The 9,797-nt window shown below is 38.8% G+C and overlaps 1 long non-coding RNA gene across 2 annotated transcripts; it reads right to left on the bottom strand.

The window, feature by feature from the left end:
- Positions 1 to 2,881: 2,881 nt before the first annotated feature.
- On the bottom strand, positions 2,882 to 9,780 carry LOC106499676 (uncharacterized). 2 transcript variants are annotated; one of them, XR_010884795.1, is made up of 3 exons: positions 9,621 to 9,780; positions 6,550 to 6,696; positions 2,882 to 3,080 (listed from the first exon to the last, which is right to left on the bottom strand). It is a non-coding gene; the product is annotated as an uncharacterized lncRNA (long non-coding RNA). The 2 variants fall into 2 exon arrangements; XR_001295225.1 differs by lacking the exon at positions 2,882 to 3,080 and adding an exon at positions 6,395 to 6,465.
- Positions 9,781 to 9,797: the final 17 nt, after the last annotated feature.

Below are 9,797 nucleotides of genomic sequence, written 5' to 3'. Positions count from 1 at the left end.
GAGACAGCTGACTTAAAGGTATGACTTAGTTCCTACTTTTAGTAGGAGCAGATTGCAAGAAATTAATTGTTTTTCTCAGATTTTAGTATTGCTGCCCCAAGGAAAAACTGAAGTGGTGACAGAAGAATGCTACAAGTATCTCACAGCCCACACTGAATTGTTCTGATTTACTACAAGGCTGGAAGATTCTAAAAAAGCAGGTTATTTTGTTGCCTATACTGAGGTTTATGATGCTTGATTTAAATTTCTACATTTACTCCCTTTGGCCAAAGTATTTGGGAGGCTGAACCAAGAACACATACAATTATATTTGAAGAGAGCTACCAGGTCAGAAACATGCAGGTTGAGACCTTCCTGTCTGGAGTGCTTTCATGGCTAGTCTCTTTTGCACTTTTTCATAATGGAGAAAAGTAATGGAGAACTGAGATGATGATTCCTGGATTTCCTCCTCAGAAAAATTCAACTAATTTTTTTGTCAGAATGCCACGTGGGTTGGCGCCTCCCCAAGGCTGGTATCGGCAAGGGCACCCCTTGGCTGCAGGGCAGGGCCTCACTGCCTGGACCTGTCCCACCACGGTCCCACCACCAGGGAGGGAGCAGGGCAGCCAGGGGCAGCCCCAGCCCTGGGCTTTGGGCACCTCCATGGGGAGGGCATGGGCCAAGGTCGGCCGAGCAGTCCGCCATGGGTCGGGGTTGGTGGGGCACCTGGCCAGTCAGGGGCAGGGCCGGGGCAGGGCAAGGCCTGGGCAGGTGGGCAGGGACAGGGAGGGCTGTGGGTGCCCTCAGGGCCCTGACAATTATGAATGTATTTAACCACTTCAAAATGTTCTGTAATGGGGGGGGGGGGGAACACCCTAATAATATCCCTTGTTTTCCTCCCTTTGTAGAGCTAGTAGTAAAATTCCCATTCATTTCACTAGTGAAAATTAGCATCTGTCCTCTACAAGGAGGGGAAAGAAAGGAACTGTTTATGACTTTTTGGAACAATAATATATCCCTTCTGCTCAAGCCAACAAAATGATTTAACGTGTAGATCAAAACTCATGCCTCAGGATTCCATATTTACTCTTTCAGTAGATGAACCTCAGCAACTGAAGAGTACTTTATGCACATTTTTCTGTGCTCATCTGTACCTGTAATTCTAACCTTATTAAAACATTGCAAACAGTCTACAAATTTACTTTTGAGATGATTTACAAGTTGATTTTTTTGTTCAACTTTCAGCCATGCAGGATCAAACATACCATAATTAGTAAGCATTTCAAGTTTTTCTTTTTAATCTGAAGGAAGAAGAAAGGGATGGGATCCATCATGAATTTACAGAAGAGAAAAGTTTTTGCCTATATTACTCCTTTTTGCAAATAAAATTTCATAACATAGCCTAAGAATTAGAATTTGAGCCTATTTTCAAAAAGAAAATTGTTGGCATATCAAATGTCATAGACTTTTAAAATGGCTGTTCTGGGCTACAACGCTGTCACAGACATCCCAACAAAACAAATTTTTTTGTTGTTCTGCTTTCTGTTTTGATTTTGCCTATGTAGTGAATAATATTTGTAGTGAATAGCGAATAATATTTTGAATAGGCTACAAACAGTATATACTGTTAAAGGAATGATAACAGCATTCTGCTCTTGTCTAAATATTTTAGCTAGTGTTCCACAGGCAGAAGATTAAAGAAAAAATCTCCAGAAAAAAATTAAAAACTTTTAAAAAGTAAACTCCAGAAAGGAAAATTACAGTCACGCAGTGAGTATTTTAGGTGTAGTGCTTTCAGGACTTACTCAATGTTATCAAAATAAATGAAAATAAAATCTGTGATTTTAACAGAAAATTCTTTTTTGGACATTTTTATAATTCTAGACACTTGATCATGTGTCAAATAGTACAGAATTAATTTACATGATTAAATTTGGCCCTAACCAGCATTATGTATGTGTCTTTGTACATAATGACTATGCGTAGCTGAAAATTGTCAGAACATCCTTTGCCTCATTCATTCTGTCAACCAATACAGGATCCTTCGAAGTAGCTGCAAACTATTATTGGGGAATGTTCATTGCTGCTCTTCTAAACACACATGCTGACAACAGCACACAACCCAGTTCAATGCCTTCAAGAAAGTTACACATGTTTAAGGTTACGTACATGCTTAAGTGCTTAGTTGGATGAAGTCCAACATAGCTGCTTGCAAATCCTTATTTCACATGCAAAAAATTGGTTGAAGAACAGTCATGTATGCAATTGCAGACTGTTTTCTTAGTCTGGATAACTCTGGGATGTTAAGAGACTTCCACAAGACATGCTCCATTGTCTTGTTTCCAGAAAAACACTAAAATTAGTCCATATCTAACTGGACTTGTTCAGAATACAAGCTGTCAACTTTTCCCACAAAACATCTTCAACACTGTGCACTAGCTTAGGCAGCCTAGATTTATTAGACTGCTTCTAACTTACAATAGTTTGGCTACAGTAGATTTCAGAGGTACTATGGGTGAGATTACAACACTGCTCGGACTACAGCACAGTGTAATAAAATAAAATAAAATAAAATCCTGTGGGCTGATACGTAATGCTAAGCAAGTACTTCACAGACCTTTTTCCCTTACAGTTTCACTATTTTAGGTCATCTGTAGGCACCCAGGTGCTATTGTGTAATAGCAATGGACATCTCATAATTATATTGTTCTGTGTGTCTCACATTTCAGATCCACAAGGAGAACTGAGTGCCAGTATTTCAAAAAAAGCACCTACTTTAAGTGCAGTGTATGTACTTAATTCTGACAAAGCAATTTACAGAAACTTCATTTAGTCACTTTAGCCTCTATGGACTGCTATGATTTTTCTGAAGAAAATACTTAGGTTCTTAAAGTCCCACTACTGCACACCTGAAGGAGCTGATGTCTTGACTAAGCAGAGCATCAAGGCACCCATGTTCTGTCTAAGCCCACCAGGAGGTTGCAAAGCAGGCTGTCCCGTACCCAGGACTCAGTGTCAGGGGCTCAGCTCCATAGGTAGCCTCATTCACAGCACAGGTAGAATTGAGTTCACCACACCAGTACTGCAACCATGATTTGTACCTGAAGGGAAAATTAAATGATGGATACTTAAATGATGGTTTAAGTGCCAGACAGTTTCCGGCTGTGCATTGTAACTTCATATATGTAGTTATCCTAGGGCTGCAGACCAGCACCTCTGCCCAGAAGAAGTGCAGCATTTCACCCATATGCTTCTCCCTGGCATTTCTGATAGGCTCTAAGGCATCTTTTTATTATGCAAAATTATTTCAGCTTGTATGGTCAACAAAGGTATTAAATAGCTTTGTTTCTTTCACAGGCAGTTCCTGGAACTTAGTGGCGGAGATGGGTTTAGTCCATTTTCCAGAAAGTGCCTCTACCAAGAAGAAATGCATACAGAAAAGAGTATTTCATCTGGATAACCCAATGTTTTCATTACAATCACATAACATCTAATTATGTACTCCATAAATCTTCATATTTTGTTATGAAGCTCATAATAGCAAAGTCTGATAAATAGATTCTTTCCCCTGGCCACTACCAATTGAGTAGAAAAAATACTTATTTATGAAGCTTTATTAATAAAATGTGAATAATTCAAACAGCTTCTTCAGTGAAGAAACAGCAGTAGAGTATATTCTTATTTGCATATAAATGAAATGATGCTTTAGTGTCAGAGTGAAGAATTAAATAATAAGAATTTTTACAGTGTAATCCTGACAGCCTCATAAATATCATGGTCATAAGTTGCAGTTTCCTAAAATCTCATTTTATCTTTTATTACAAAAATATGACCAAAGGGCCAAGTCCTGCTCATTTTACATGTGTGAGTATTCCCAATGACAACACAATTATTCAATAAGTGAGGTTATCAGATTCAGCCTTATGTCAGATAGTGGAGCAAAAGCACAATGCTATCTACATATCTATTAGGGAAACAGAATCTCTTATTTAACCATGAAAAAAAACATATCTTTTGGTAGAGAACAACAAAGAAAATTGCACCACTGTATATTCAAACAGATGCTTCAAGTAAAGATAATATACAGTATGGGGAAAGGAAAAACACTCAACTAATATGCATAAGACGCCAATTTTCACCCTTAGTTCTGTAGGTACCATTTCGGCCAAGCACAGCATTCTTGTTAAACTGTGAGCAATCACAAAGGTTGCAACAAACATAAGAACATTCAAGTTACTTTAAAGGGATTGTCCGGCTGAGGAAAGCTTTGATTTTCCCTATTTTAAAGGTTGAACAATTTTCTGAAGCACAACCCCAGGCCAGTTGTGTTGTCTTGCTTTTGGCTGCAGTCTCAACCATATGCTGAGGCACTTTTGACCAGCTGGACCTGCAAAAGACTGCAGTACTATAGTCTCATTTGGAAGGACTGGATTTCGAGAGAGAGAGCTGGGCTGGATGAGGTGTATTCTTCTAGGTGGCAAATAGAGGCAAGGGGTAGGGACACTACTTGAGAAGCTCCTCTGAGATGTTGAGCAATCTGACCAGCTGGGACAAGAAGCTGATGCAGTTGTTTCTCCTTTATCTGCAAGCGATATTTTTCTGGGCCACAATACTGAACAAGTGTGATAGAAAAGTCTAATATGGAAATGACATACTTGGAAAGGAAAGCTAGACCTGGTGTGGTGGTAGGAAAAGAACCATTTATAGAGTTCTTGGAGACTTTATAAAATACAGAGGTTTATTTACAAACTTCAGAAAAGAGGGACTATTGGAGCATCTAGTCTGATATCCTGTAAATTATAGGCAATTAAATTTAACCCAATTACCCCTGAACTAAGCTTGCTATAGTCAAATACAACACAGGCTGTATTTGGCTAAACTGTATCTTACAGGACAGCATGCAGTCTTGATTTGAAGACATCAATATCTAAGGAATCAACCCACATCCCCTATCTGTTTGTTCCAAAGAATAGTTATTACCAGAGGTACTGAATTAGGTACAGAAGTCTACACCTAATTCACTATTTGAATTTGCTTGATTCCAGGCATTACTACTTCTTGCTCTTTGCCAGATTCAAGAGCTGTTTTTACTCAATATTTTGTCCTATGCATGTATGTACACAGTTATCAACTCACTTTTCAATCTTTTTGATTAGGTGGATAGAGGTTTTTAATCTTTCAATTACATGGCATTTTCTCTGCCTTCAGTTCATTCTGTAGCTCTTCTCTATACTCACTTCATTTTTTTTGGCATCATTTTTGAAATCTGAGCATCATATCTGTGTACACCATGTCTGAATCATCCTCAGTAATTTGCATGTACAGGTAAAATTGCCACCATTAGGGTCTGCACAAACCCTTTTTGCTATTGATTCACACTTGGAACCCATGTTCATTCACTTGCCAGTTGGCTCATCAGTCCTTTTCAAACTTTTCCACTGCGTAGGTGTAGCCTACATTCATTATTCTTAGGCGTATGTTTTCCACTGACTTTATTAAAATACATTTTGTTTGAATGGGACCCAGTTTACGAAAGGTCAAGAATTCCTCTGCATCTTTGCCTGAGGTCATTTTTATATCTATTTTTAACTCACTCTATACAGGCTGTAGAGGCTGCTGTATTCTGGTATATTTTCCACAATACCACCACCACAATAACTCTTGACATTTCAGATAGGACTAGCTGATCAGAAAATACTGGCATAGACAGTCACAGCCACATCCAAGTGCATTATTCTAGGGCTTCGTAGCATCATGAAGCTCTCATCTGCATGAGAGAGCAAAGCTAGCAATCTCACCTTTCATGTAAATACAATACTAAATTTCAAGTCAAAAAGGTTAAAGTATGGAAATGGAAAATAAAAAACAGAAAAAACCCTTTAGTCCCATGGTTTTCAAAACAATCTCTTCATGTTAGTGCAAGACTCATGAGTCCTGAATGATTGAATTTGACAGTATTCCTGAAGGGCACAATAGCATGAAGAGATTTGTCTCAATCTGGTGCTAAAGAGAGAAAAAATTGCCATAGAATCATATTTCCAAACGAAAAGAGGAATTAAAAGTTGGGAAGTTTACTTTTAGCATGTGATATTAAGGCTAATGAAGACTGAATAACATACTTAACAGTTAATCCGACCATTCAAATAGAATTGTGTGTGTGTGTGTGTGTGTGCGCATGCGTGTGTATACACACACATATTTACAAATATATACATACATATTAATACACATATATATACACACACATATATATTTACTGCTAGGGCAATAACCACCTGCAGTTTATCATTTCTAAGTAGTTTCTAATTTCTAATTCTAAGTTTCTAATTTATGAGCAGATGTTCTTGGCAGCAGGGAGAGGTCAGACTTTCCTACTGCTGTCTGTGGTGGATTCTTTCATCAGTTATCTTCCTGGCTCTGTCCTTTCTTTTTTATAAGGTTGGAGCATAGTACAAACACAGGGAGACTTATGCTTGCTTAATTGACCTAGGAAGAGGTTAACAGACATTTTCCAGTGTTAGCACTGATTCTTTTACATCTGTCAGCAGATTAAAAAAAAGTTTGATTCACCTGCAGATTCTGGCAGTAGTGGATGCAATCACACAGCAACATTTCGATCATTTCTTCTCAGAGAGCTCCAAGAGGTTGTTTTGGCAATTGCTTGTCTGACTTAAGCAAAGTTCTTCGTGGGCCTGTCTTGTCGTTTGGCTTCTCATCCTATAGATCCAACATAAGAGATAAAGTCACAAGAGAAGGCAGTTTGGCTTGCAGACCATTAGACATACCATTTTGTTTATCATATTTGGTTGATGTAGTTTCTTCTCTTTTCCCTCTGATAAGCTCCTAATTTGGGTACGTCGTAAGAAGTGGAAGCTCAGTGCTGAATGAGAGCTTCCTCTGCCTTAACAGCAGAGAAGTAAAGGGACTTCTGCTTATCCAAGTTAAATGAAAAGAGGGCATTTCTCATGTTTTAGCAAAGAAAGAGACGCTTTGCCTTTACCAGTTCTACATTCATTCTAAATAAAATAAAAAACAAGCTAGAGAAGATATAGTGGAAACAGTATACCTAATCTATCACTCCTGTGAAGATGTACACGAAGAAAGACATTGATGAAGAGGTGAGTTTTGAGAAGATATTCATATGAGGAGAGTCATGGCTAACTTGACTGAACTTCCTCCTTAGACAGACAAGAAGCAACAAGAGAAAGACAAATGAAGGCCAGTGTCAAGAGTGGCATTTTTGTTGGACTGAAAAAAGAGTAGGACAATAAAATAAGAGACAATATTAGATTATATTACAAGTGCAGCTACACTAGTGAGAACAAATAAATGTAAATTTGATATGATGGAGGACAGGAGTCACTGAAAAGACTGCATGAGGGATCACAATAAATTTGGATCAACAGGAAAAGGAGGAAATAGAGAGGAACAAGTCATCAGTGTAGATAAATGACCAGGCCTAAATGATAAAGATTTTAGGTGTTGGAACAAAGAGAACCTGAGATATTGTAAGGAAAGAAATGACAACTGGACCAAGAAAATAAAGTGAAAGGGATTTCTCACTGTGTATGAATACAACCTGAATGACAGGGAAAAAGGTAGTATTGATATCATTAACAAAGAATTGCTAATAATGGAAGCTCTGTAAAAAGGGAGATGATAAAAAGGTGGTTCTACATTATCAGAACTCAAGGGCACAACGGGAGGCCATGGAGGTAGGCTGCAATTCTGAACTGGCCAGGAGGCAGCAGAGCTATACGTGCAACTCATAAATAATCTCCAGACATTTCACAAGTTTTAATATGAATAATTAATGCACTGTATGTATGCACTGTACAGTATGCAGAAATGACTGCAGGTAGGCTGTCCTAAAATGTTAATTTGGAATGATGGTGTCTGTCATTAGCACTAGAACAAGCCTCCTCTCATTTATGCTTATGCAACCCTTCTACTTGCTATAGGACTACATGGATAAAAGAAAGAACAGAATTTGGCCTGCTTTATTCTGTCATTATCCCTCATTTAATTCATGTTTGCTGTAATCTGCTCTTAAATACTCTCACCCTTAACTAAAATTGTTGAGAGCGTACTTTACTTAGCTAAATGTCTAGCTGCTGCACTGGCTTATTAGAGCTCTTAACAGAATGTGCAAATTAGAGCAACTGCTGAAAAAAAACAGATGAACACCAAAGAAGCTGAGCAACATGTTTCAGCACCCTCTTTTAAAACTGCAGGGTAGGATACTACACAGCGATTAAATGTGGTGGAATCTGTTTCTGATTTTACAGTTTCTGTTAACTTCAGCTTATTATGAGATAATAGCCAAGTTACAGTGTTGCCTTATGAACGTTTGCAACTTTAGGCTTTCATGTTATTTACAAAGGGGTGAAGTTACAGATCTCTATATGAAGCACCCAGTAAACACAATATTACATTTCATATTCTAGCGAGCAAGAGACCTAGTGTATTCAAATGCAGGAGAGCTAGTCTTTACCATTAGAGAACAATGTTTTTTATGTTAGAACAAAAAGAAATGGTGAAAAAATGTATAGATAAGACAAAAAGTGAGATGCCAATTTTTTTTTTTTTTTTAACATTAACATGCAACTGCACTGGCTTCAACAAAATTCTACCACTTTAAACAACAGCAAAATGCAATTCAAACAACTAGCCTCTTTTCCTGGCACTGGCTGTTGTTACTTGACGGAGTTTGAGGCCAAATGTTCAGTAATAGATAAGGAATGGACAGTGAAATCCAAAAAAAATTGTTTTAGAACACCTCTGCGCTCTTAAGAGTGCATTGCTTATGTGCAGGGGATGTAGTTCAGTGGTTCACAGACTACATCACTATCCTGCTGTAAGCTTTCCCCTACGCAATGGAGCAAAGTTCTGTAACGTTCATATTAAGTTTCGGTGCTTCAGTAGTCCTGAAGAACTACTCATGAGTGTCTCAATTGCTTCAGTATTATCATACTTCCACCTAGGGAACTGAGGCCTTTTCAGTTTGTAACCTATGACCACTGAAGTTACACAGTTTTCTTGCAGAGGATCTACAAACCATAGCTTAGAAAAACAAGCTATTGTGAGTAGGCCTACATCTATTCTACAAATACATCTCCATGAGAAAGTTTTCAGGGTGGCACAAATTAAAAGAATTTCAAAACCACCAATCTCTGTTCTCTTCCTTCAAGGAAAGGCATAAAAGAATCTTTTTCTTTACTGTTGCATGTTTTCCTCATGCACGATCATCCCAAGCTTGCTTGTGCCATGGCCAGTGGCTACAGTGCAGCCCAGACTCTAGATGCTATTTATTTTTAATTTTGTATTCTGTGCAATCTCTTTTGCTACACAATTAAGTAATAAAACAAAACAGCAGGCCAAGTTATGTTCTCCATTATTACTGGTGTAAATGGAGAGTCGTTTCATGGAGTCTCAAGTATTTACCTGGATTTATAGCAGAGCTGATGAGAACTAGATCTTACCTGGGAACTGTAATTATTTCACAATAATCACATATAGGAACTTAAAAAGGCTAAATATTGTTGCGCAGAGCACAAATATCCTAAACAGTTCCAGGCACGTGGAACCAGCACATGCACAAAACAGTTGAGTCCCAAGGGGTATTACACACGCCCTCACACCTTCTCCTCTGCCCAGGCAGCCGTCACAGAGCCCTGTACCGCGGTCGGCAGGGGAAGGGCGGGAAGCCTCCGGCGCGCTCTCCCGCCAGCCTTTTCTCAAACGGCACTCGAACCGCCCCTGCGCGCTTGGGGCCCTCTGCGGGCACGAGGCATTAGCAGCACCCCCGCGCTCCCGCT

Source organism: Apteryx mantelli, chromosome 8 (genome assembly GCF_036417845.1).
Source record: "Apteryx mantelli isolate bAptMan1 chromosome 8, bAptMan1.hap1, whole genome shotgun sequence".
NCBI classification, from domain to species: domain Eukaryota; kingdom Metazoa; phylum Chordata; class Aves; order Apterygiformes; family Apterygidae; genus Apteryx; species Apteryx mantelli.
This window is presented reverse-complemented; position numbering and strand designations above follow the sequence as displayed.